Consider the following 10,086-nt stretch of genomic DNA (forward strand, 5'->3'; position numbering starts at 1 on the left):
GTCTGGTTAAATGAGTTTCACCTTTCCCTGGGAAGCAATAGAAGATACTTGGAGGAATTTAAGTAGAGAACTGTTAAAATCAGGTTAGAGGTAACTTGGAAGGCTCAGGCGAGAGGACGCCCAGATACTGAAGACGCTCTCAGCTTCAGACTTCCATGCCAGAACTGTGGCTGTTGGAGCCCTTCCTGGAAAACCCCAAATGTGAACAACCCCAAGGATATATGAAGGAAAAGCAACTCCAGGAAAGTCCCTGCAGCAACAAACAAAAGGCATTGGAGACTTTGGGGCTGGCAGTAGTGGGAGACCCTCCTCATACTTACTTGCTGGCCCTAGGAACATTTTTTTAATGTTGCAGAGCTTTTTCCAGAGTATTATCTTTTCAGATTTCCTAGAAAATGTGTCAAGGCATGAAACTCAAGGTGCCTGCATGGAAAGTTCCAGAACTGAACCTAGAATACAGGCCTCCTCCTGAGGTTCCATCCCACAAGTGCTGTGCTGGGTGCCGGTCAGGCAAAGGGCCTTCCATGCAGTCCTGGGCCAGGACTCTCCATAGGAGGGTGCACAATCCCAGGCCCTCAGTGTCTGCGCCGGGGCATTGACTCAAATTCTCCTGGAGCCTTACTGTGCCCAAGGCCCCAATATCCACTGGGATTCCAGGGGCTTTGTAGATAGTTGTATGTCCCATAACTCTGCACATTAAAAACAAAACACAAAAGTAAGCAGAAACCCCACAGTGAAGCCATTTGAGAAAGAACTTTTATTGGTCCAGCTACCAGGTTACCTTTGGTTTGCGATAAACAGAATAATCCAACTCATTAACCCAGGAGAAAGTATTTCTGAACGGCAGGCTTTTTGTATCTTGAAAAGCTTTAAGAGGAATTTAAATGTATTCTCATTTGGCAGGAATTTATGTATTGTGATTACCTCCAGTCAGAGTAAATTGTCTGATGTGATTGCAAGAAGCCTTGGGGTTGGGTAGAGCAGGCTTGGCTGATTACAGATTTATTCATATGAGCCAGCGTGTGTGTGTGTGTGTGTGTGTATTTTTCAAATCAGAGATGGTTGTAGTCTTGTGTTCTAAGCTGGGTAGTTTTGATTCTTCCTTTTTTTCAGAATATTTCAAGATAACTGCAAGAACAGACCTCTCTTGACCCATTTATCTATGTAATTTTAATGCAGAAGAAATAATAAGGGAATATCTAGACACAAAAATCCAAGTCTTTGCATTCCCTGGAGTGCTCAGCATTTTTCCTTTCTAAACTGGCTGGCTGTGTGTGAGAAGTTGATTTGACATGTCAAATCTTGGATATTCCTTGTAAAAGCTTTTACTTTTGCTTAGTAATTCTAAACTGTGTTATGTCTTCCCAGGGAAAAGAAATGCAGGACTTCGTGGTTGGATTTGAACAAATTGGAGGAATTTAGAAAGAGTCATAAAAGTGATTAAGGGCTGGAGGGAGTGACTGAAAAGATATTAAAGGAGTGAAATGCATGTCTTGGCCAAACTACAGATGTGGGAGCAGCAGAGGGCAGAACACTTAGAGGATGGTGAAATGTTGGGAAAGGAAGAGGGGCTGTTGCAAGGCTCTTTACCTCTTTTTGGGTCATGGACCCTTTTGCGAATCCAGTAATAGCTCAGAACCTCTCCTCAGAAGAACTCCCGAGGTCACACATGCTTGGTTTGTCTGTTTCTTGCTCTTGTTCTTGGCTCTAGACATGTGGAGTTACCAAATGAGTCTGGAATTGCCAGAGCTTTTAGTTTTTTTCAAGACAAATTAGAAATACAGATTTTTATGTTTTTTATGTGAATTTTTCCATATAAAGAAACTGTACTGACCAAATTAAATAGCATTCTGGGCCATTGTAGCCTCTAGGTTGCCACAACATCTTCATCTTCCTTATGGTCTCTGAGTTCCTTGTATTTGTTTATCCATTTGGTTGGCTCCACTTTTTCACATAGGGAGGCTTTCCCCAAAGGTCTGGTCATCCTTGGTTGTAAGTGGGTGGGGCTCTCCCGTAGGTGATGGACGGTGAGTATATATGGGTGTTTCTCTGGGGCACTTAGTTTTTCCAGAAGATTGTCCAGTCTCCCAAGAGCGTGAGGAGTAAGGTGGGGTATGAAGGGGCACAAGGGAGGGAGAAGGTCTGTGGTTCTATACCTGGATGCTGCTGTTGTAGGAGCGGGCGTTTGAGTGTGCGGATTACTGCTAATCCGCTAGTTGTCAGTTTTACACTTCATCCTACTGCTCCACTGTGCCTGATGCCTTTGAAGCCAGAGAATCCTCTTCTTAATTTTTTCCAAAGGATGAAGCCTTGGTTTTTTGTAGGGTTAGATGCCTTGCTGTGCAGAGCTGGGGAGAGGTTCTGGAGGTCTAAGTTAGTCTGACTGCTTTTAAATAGTCTCTCTCTTTTCAACCTAAGATCCACCCCTTCCCTTTTGCTACCTGCTCTTCAGGTGCTGAGCCCCTCAGGGATTCTACAGAGCAAGTTAGTTTGTTTCTTGTTGGTATCCTGCTTGGCAGGGCAAAGAATACTATAAGCTAAATTAGTTACCATTTGTCCTTCTATTTTCCAAAATGTCTCTTCTGCAGTTAGCTGCTTCTAGTTCTTTACTTTAGTAAAGAAAAATTTAATCATTTTAACCAACAATCTTTTTAGTGGGGATTTGGGAAGGGAAAGACAGAAACATGTATTACAGCCTGCCATTTAAAAAAAATTGAAGCATAGTTGATTTACAATATTGGGTTTAAGGTGTACAGCAAAGTGATTCAGTTATTTTTTTCAGATTATATTCCATTATAAGTTATTACATGATATTGACTATAGTTCCCTGTGCTATACAGTAAATCTTTGTTGCTTATTTAGTTTATGTAGAGTAGTTTGTATCTGTTAATTCCATACTCCTAATTTCCCTCCCTCTCCCCTTTGGTAACCATAAATTTGTTTTTTATGTCTATGAGTCTGTTTCTGTTTTGTATATAGATTCATTTGTGTTATTTTTAGAATCCACATATGAGTGATAATTGCATAATATGTGTGTTTCTCTGCCTGACTTACTTCACTAAGTATAATATTCTCTAGGTCCATGCACGTTGCTACAAATGGAAATACTTTATTCTTTTTTTAATAGCTGAGGAATATTCCATTGTATATATAGAAACACCACAGCTTCTGAAGCCAGTTGCCTCTTGGTGGGCACTTGGGTTGTTTCCATGTCTTGGCTGTTGTAGATAGTGCTGCTGTGAATGTTGCAGTGCATATATCTTTTCAAATTAGAGTTTTCATTTTTTCCAGATATGTACCCAGGAATGGGATTGCTGGATCATGTGGTAACTTTATTTTTAGGTCTTTAAGGAACCTCCATAAAGTTTCCATAGTGGCTGCATCGATTTACATTCCCACCAACAGCACAAGGGTTCTCTTTTCTCCACATCTTTTTTTTTTTTTTTTGGCGGTACGCGGGCCCCTCACTGTTGTGGCCTCTCCCGTTGCGGAGCACAGGCTCCGGACGCGCAGGCTCAGCGGCCATGGCTCACGGGCCCAGCCGCTCCGCGGCATGTGGGATCTTCCCGGACCGGGGCATGAACCCGTGTCCCCTGCATCGGCAGGTGGACTCTCAACCACTGCGCCACCAGGGAAGCCCTCTCCACATCTTTGACAACACTTATTTGTTGTCTTTTTTGATGATAGCCATTCTCACTGACGTGAGGTGATAGCTCATTGTGGTTTAGATTTGCGTTTCTCTAATAATTAGCTATGTTGAGCATCTTCTCATGTGCTGGTTGGCCATCTGTATGTTGTCTTTGAAAAAATGTCTGTTGAGGTCTCTGCCCATTTTTTAATTGGATTGTTTGTTTTCTTGATATTTAGTTGTATGAGCTGTTTGAATATCTTGGATATTAACCCCTTGTCGGTCACATCATTTGCAAATATTTTCTCCCATTCTGTAGGTTGTCTTTTTGTTTTGTTGATGATTTCTTTTGCTATGCTTATAAAAGCTTATAAGTTTGATTAGGTCCCATTTACTTATTTTTGCTTTTATTTCTCTTGCCTTGGGAGGATGACCTAAGAAAACATTGCTATGGTTTATGTCAGAATGTTTTGCCTATGTTCTCTTCTAGGAGTTTTATGGTGTCATGTCTTATATTTAAGTCTTTAAGCCATTTTGAGTTTATTTTTGTGTATTGTGTGATGGAGTGTTCTAACTTCACTGATTTACATGCAGCTGTCCAGCTTTCCCAGCACTACTTGCTGGAGAGACTGTCTTTTCTCCATTGTGTATTCTTGCCTCCTTTGTCAAAGATTAATTGACCATAGGTGTGTCATTTATTTCTGGGCTCTCTATTCTTTTCCATTGATCTATATGTCTGTTTTTGTGCCAATACCATGCTGTTTTGATTACTGTAGCTTTGTAGTATTGTCTGGAGTCTGGGAGGGTTATGCCTCCAGCTTTGTTTTATTTCCCTTTGGATTGCTTTGGCAATTCTGGGTCTTTGTGGTTCCATGTAAATTTTAGGATTAGTTGTTCTAGTTCTGTGAAAAATGTGATGGGTATTTTGATAGGGATTGCATTAAATCTATAGATTGCTTTGGGTAGTATGGCCATTTTAACATTTCTTCTTCCAATCTAAGAGCATGGGATATCTTTTTAGTGGGGATCTGGGAAGGGAAGCACAGGAATTTGTATTATCAGTCTGCCGTTTTTAACAGGATGTCTTCCTGCTTCCTGATCCAATTCCATCTTACTTCCTTTAGCCTTGTATTTTCTCACCTTCGAAAGGTCACTGATTCTCCAGTTTAATGACCTCTCTCTGGCCTCATCTTCAGTCTCACATTCAGATTACTGTGGATTCTTGACCCTTGATCATTGCTGTGGCTTCCTGATCCCAGCTACCCTTCTCCTACTTCTGGCCATCACTCAGTGTCGTGAGTTAGCTCTCCTTCATCTGCTCTCCCCTAAATATATGCATCCCCCAAGGCCGTCTTCTGAAACAAACACAGCCATTTCCATATGCACAGCTGTTACCTTTTAGTAGGGACTCCTGGGTCTGCATCCTGAGCCCTGACCTTCTCTCTTGACCTAGTCTAGCAAGTATAAATGCTTGTTGAAGATACTTACAGAGAAGTCCTGCTGAGACCTCAAATTCACACATCTAAAACCAAATCAGTTTTATCTCCCATAGCCTGTTCTTCCTCCTGTGTTTTTCATTTCTGTTAATGGTGTCACTGTCCTCCATTTACTTCAGATCCTCAGGGCCATTTCTCAGCTACTACTTTTTCTCACCCCAGAATCTAATTAGTTACAAAGTTCTATTGCTTTTATCGTCACAGGGCCTCAGAACCTGTCTTTATCTTTCGTTTCCATTTCCACTGCCCTTGCTGAGGACTGTATCACCTCTTGCTTGAATTATTGAAAAACCTTCTTACTGCTGTTCCTACCTGTATTTCATCTTCCCTCCAATTCATCTTCTATACCAGTGACTCCCAAATGCAGATCTAGTAACATCAAAATGAACTGTGATTTTAAAAACTGAGTATTTCTGGATATCTCCACTCAGTGATTATGGTTAATTAGGTCTGGGTGGAATGCAGGCCTCTGAACTTTTAAAGATGCTTCACAGTGAGTAAAACAAATTTAGAACAATGTTTACTCAGTGTATCATTTATGTGATTTTAGGACAAAAGCAGTGCTGTATAGTTTTCATGAATCTATACATATATCTGTATACATTTGACTCTTGAACAATGCAGGGGTGGGGTGTCTACCCTCTGCACAGTCAAAAATCTGCTTAACTTATAGTCAGCCCTCAGTATATGCAGTTCCTCCATATAAGGATTCCTCCATATCTGTGGTTCTTCATCTTCAGATAACCAACCGTAATCATGTAATACTGTAGCGTTTACTACTGAAAAAAAATCCACCTATAAGTGGACCTTCACAGTTCAAACCAAACCCATGTTGAAGGGTCAGCTGTATAAATGTGGGCCAGAAGGATACTCATCGAAGAGAAATGTTTATTTCTGAGGAAGAGAACAAAGGGGAGCTCGCTCAAGGAGAGGTATGGTTTATTTCTCTTAAAAAATTCTAAAGCCAAAATGGCAAAACATTGACATGATGTTATTGTGAATGGAGAATTGTTATATTGTTTTCTGTACTTTTCTGTCTATAGGAAGCTATTTTGAAACTCTCCAGATGATTCTGATGCCTACCTAGGTTTAGATTCTGCAGGAAATGCACCCGTGACCACATCACACCTGTCTGAAAGGCTCCCATGACTCCCATCTCCTGCAGAGTCAATTTCAAGGTCCTTGGCATGGCATTTGAGATGCTGGCCTACCTTTTATCCTAGCTTTTCATTCTCGCCATCTATTCAGTGAGCCAGAAAACTCTGCTCTTCACGGAGCCTGGAAAATGTCTTTTGCTTTCACTTGGCTCTGTGTCTTTTGCTTGCAGATGCTGTTTTTAAAAATTTATTTATTTATTTGTTTGTTTATTTATTTATGGTTGTGTTGGGTCTTCGTTGCTGCGTGCAGGCTTTCTCTAGTTGTGGCGAGCAGGGGCTACTCTTCGTTGCGGTGCGCAGGCTTCTAATTGTGGTGGCTTCTCTTGTGGAACATGGGCTCTAGGCTCACCAGCTTCAGTAGTTGTGGCGCATGGGCTTAGTTGCTCCGCGGCATGTGGGACCTTCCTGGACAAGGGCTCAAATCTGTGTCCCCTGCATTGGCAGGCGGATTCTTAACTACTGCGCCACCAGGGAAATCCCTGTTTTTTCTGTATTGAGTTCTCTTCCCTGACTCCCCACCTTTTGCTCATCAAAATACTGTTTGTCCTTCAAGATCTGTTTTAAGTTCTACCTTCTCTAGGAAACTTTCCCCCTTTTCAAAAGCTTTTTCTGTGCTTCCTACAGGATTTCATTTACACTTTTATGTACTTATAATATGGGTCGTTGTTATTCACTTTGTCCTATCCCATCCTCCCCTGTCCTCAAATGTAAACTGCTTGAAGGCAAGGGCTGCGTTATTCACTTACTCAATATATCTTTTATTGATCATATGTTTCTGAGCACATGTTATATGTAAGGTATTGTGCTAAATTATGGGGGAGAGGTATGTGAGTAAAGCAGAGTTCCATTCAGATTCTCTCATGAAGTTTATGACGTGTTGAAGTGGAGGAGAGAACAAGGATGCCTTATCTGTCTGGCAGGCTGTGACATTTTAAAAGAAGGGTGAATCCAGTGTGGTTGGTGAAGTTGGACAAAGACTTATGGATAAGTTGTCTTTTGAGCTGGACTGTTCTGTGTAAGATATTAACAAGGAGACATAGTCAAGATAGAAGCTTGTTGAAGTGATGGATAAATCCCAGGCAGAGGGACCTCAAGTCTCAGAGACCTTTTTTAAGAATAGTCAATAATTTACTTTAACCAAAGCCTGAACAAAATGGAGGGGAACAGTGGAAAATAAGGCTGGGAGAAGGGTTTGGGACTCATTCTAGTGGACCCAGATGCTAGGCTATAAAGAGATGGGGCTTCATTTGGTTAGATGCCACTGAAAGTTTGTGGGCAGGGTTGTGGCATGATCGTGCTTTTGTTTAAGGCAGCAACACCTGGCTTGGTCAGTAAAAGGAGCTGGCAGAGCAGGTAGGAAGAAGTAACAGTCTGGTCCAAGACAGGTGATTCAAGCTGGGACCAGGGGGGATCAGGCAGCAGGCATGGAAGAGAGAGGTCAGGCGTGAGCAGTTTTGTAGGGTAGAATTGATTTGCTATACTTTCTGACTGTGAATTATGGATTGGTATTGGGGAGCAGGTGGCTGAGAGTCCTTGAAGATGACTCAAGGAATTTAGCTTGAACCCTGACCAGGAAGTGGTTCCATTAATAAGAAGAAGAGCATTGGGAAGAGGATGCGGTTTTGTGGTAAAGATGACGAGTCTGGTTTTGGACATTGTAGTAGATTGAATAGTATCTCCCAAACTAGATATATTTAAGTCCTAATCCCTAGTGCCTGTGAATGTGACCTTATTTGGAAATAGGGTCTTTGTAAATGTAATTAAGGATCTAGGGATGAGTTCATTTTGGGTTTAGGGTGGGCCTTAGATCCAATGACTGGTGGTCTTATAAGAGAAAGGAGAGGGAGATTTGACATAGAGACACAAGGGGAAGGGCATGTGAAGATGGAGGCAGAGATATATTACCTGAGCTTATAAACCTATCTGAGGAGGGTTTTGCTGTGGTTCTGCCCTTAATCAGCAATAGAGAAAACCTTTACTCCAGGCTCTTGGCAGAGACCACAGCCTCAGACAGTTGTAGCTCAGTTCCCATCCAGCTTTTTGTTGGGAGAATTAATATTATTTCTGGGAACTATCTCAGAGGATATGGAGTCCATTAACTCCTCCAGCAATTCTAGTTTTTCTCCTTAGCTCAAGCCAGATGATCAGATTGCTGTCTGCTTGGACTCCTTTTTGGCTTTGCCAAGTCAGTACAGTGAATTGTGCTTTGGTCTCCTCTCTTGCATTGAGGGATGCAATAGGAAGCATTAAAGGAGACCCCCTACTGTATATACCTAGAGGCACTATTAATTGATTACTTTGCTTCCCCAACCCCCAAGTGTGGATGATAAAAGATACTTTATAAGAATTTACCCAAGGAAGGGAAGGTTAACACCTTGGGAGAAATTCCTCGATGATGAGAAAAACTAACACTCTGGAGGTATGTATGCTGTATTTTCCCTTAGAATCAATGTGATTATCTTGTACCTGTTTTCTTCTTTGCTTTGGCCACTAGGATGCTCAGAACCTAATATATGAACCACTCCAAGTAATAGTTTAGTACTTTACAAAAATATGTTTCTGTGGACTAACTTTTCCTCATGCTCTTCAAGCCTCTTTTTATGTTGTCTTCTTAACACAGTGAACATATTTTATAAGTCATTTCATCCTTTGTTGACATTAGATGGTGTCTTGGGGTTCTGCAGAGAACCGTGACCAATAGGAGGGTGTGTGTCTGTGTGTGTAGAGAAGAAAAGAGAGAGACATATTGATTGATTGATTGATTTTTAAGGAATTGACTCATGACTGTGGAGACTGGCAAGCACAAAATCTGCAGGACAGGCCAGCAGACTGAAGACCCAGGGAAGAGTTGATGTCACAGTCTTGAGTCCACAGGCTGTCTAGAGGCAGAATTCCTTCTTCCTTGTGGGACCTAAGGCTTTTTTTTTTTTTTTTTTTTTTTTTTTTTGTGGTACGCGGGCCTCTCACTGTTGTGGCCTCTCCCGTTGCGGAGCACAGGCTCCAGACGCGCAGGCACAACGGCCATGACTCACAGGCCTAGCCGCTCTGCGGCATGTGGGATCCTCCCAGACCGGGGCACAGACCCGTGTCCCCTGCATCTGGCAGGCGGACTCTCAACCACTGCGCCGCCAGGGAAGCCCTAAGGCTTTTCTCTTAAGGCCTCAACTGATTGGATGAAGCCCTCCCACATTATGAAGGGTAATCTGCTTTACTAAAAGCCCACTGATTTAATTTTGATTAAAGTATAGGCTATGTACAATATTATATAAGTTACAGGTGTACAGTATAGTGAGTCACAATTTTTAAAGGTTATACTCCACTTATAGTTACTATAAAATATTGGCTATATTCCTTGTGTGGTACAGTCTATCCTTGTAGCTTATTTTATACATAATAGTTTGTACCTCTTAATTTCCCACCCCTATATTGTCCCTCCCTACTTCCTTCTCCCCACTGATAACCACTAGTTCTCTATATCTGTGAGTCTGTTTCTTTTTGTTGTACTCACTAGTTTGTTTTAGATTCCAAATAAATGATGTCATAAAGTATTTGTATTTCTCTGTCTGACTTATTTCACTTAGTATAATACCTTCCAAGTCATCCATGTTGTTGTAAATGGCAAATTTTTATTCTTTTTTATGGCTGAGTAGTATTCTGTTGTGTGTGTGTGTGTATACCACATCTTCTTTATCTGTCAATCTGTTGATGGACACTTAGGTTGATTCCATATCCTGGCAATTGTAAATAATGCTGCAATGAACATCGTGGTGCGTATGTCTTTTTGAATTATTGTTTTGGTTTTTAT

Source organism: Mesoplodon mirus (assembly GCF_964341445.2).
Source record: "Mesoplodon mirus genome assembly, chromosome: 8".
Taxonomy (NCBI): domain Eukaryota; kingdom Metazoa; phylum Chordata; class Mammalia; order Artiodactyla; family Ziphiidae; genus Mesoplodon; species Mesoplodon mirus.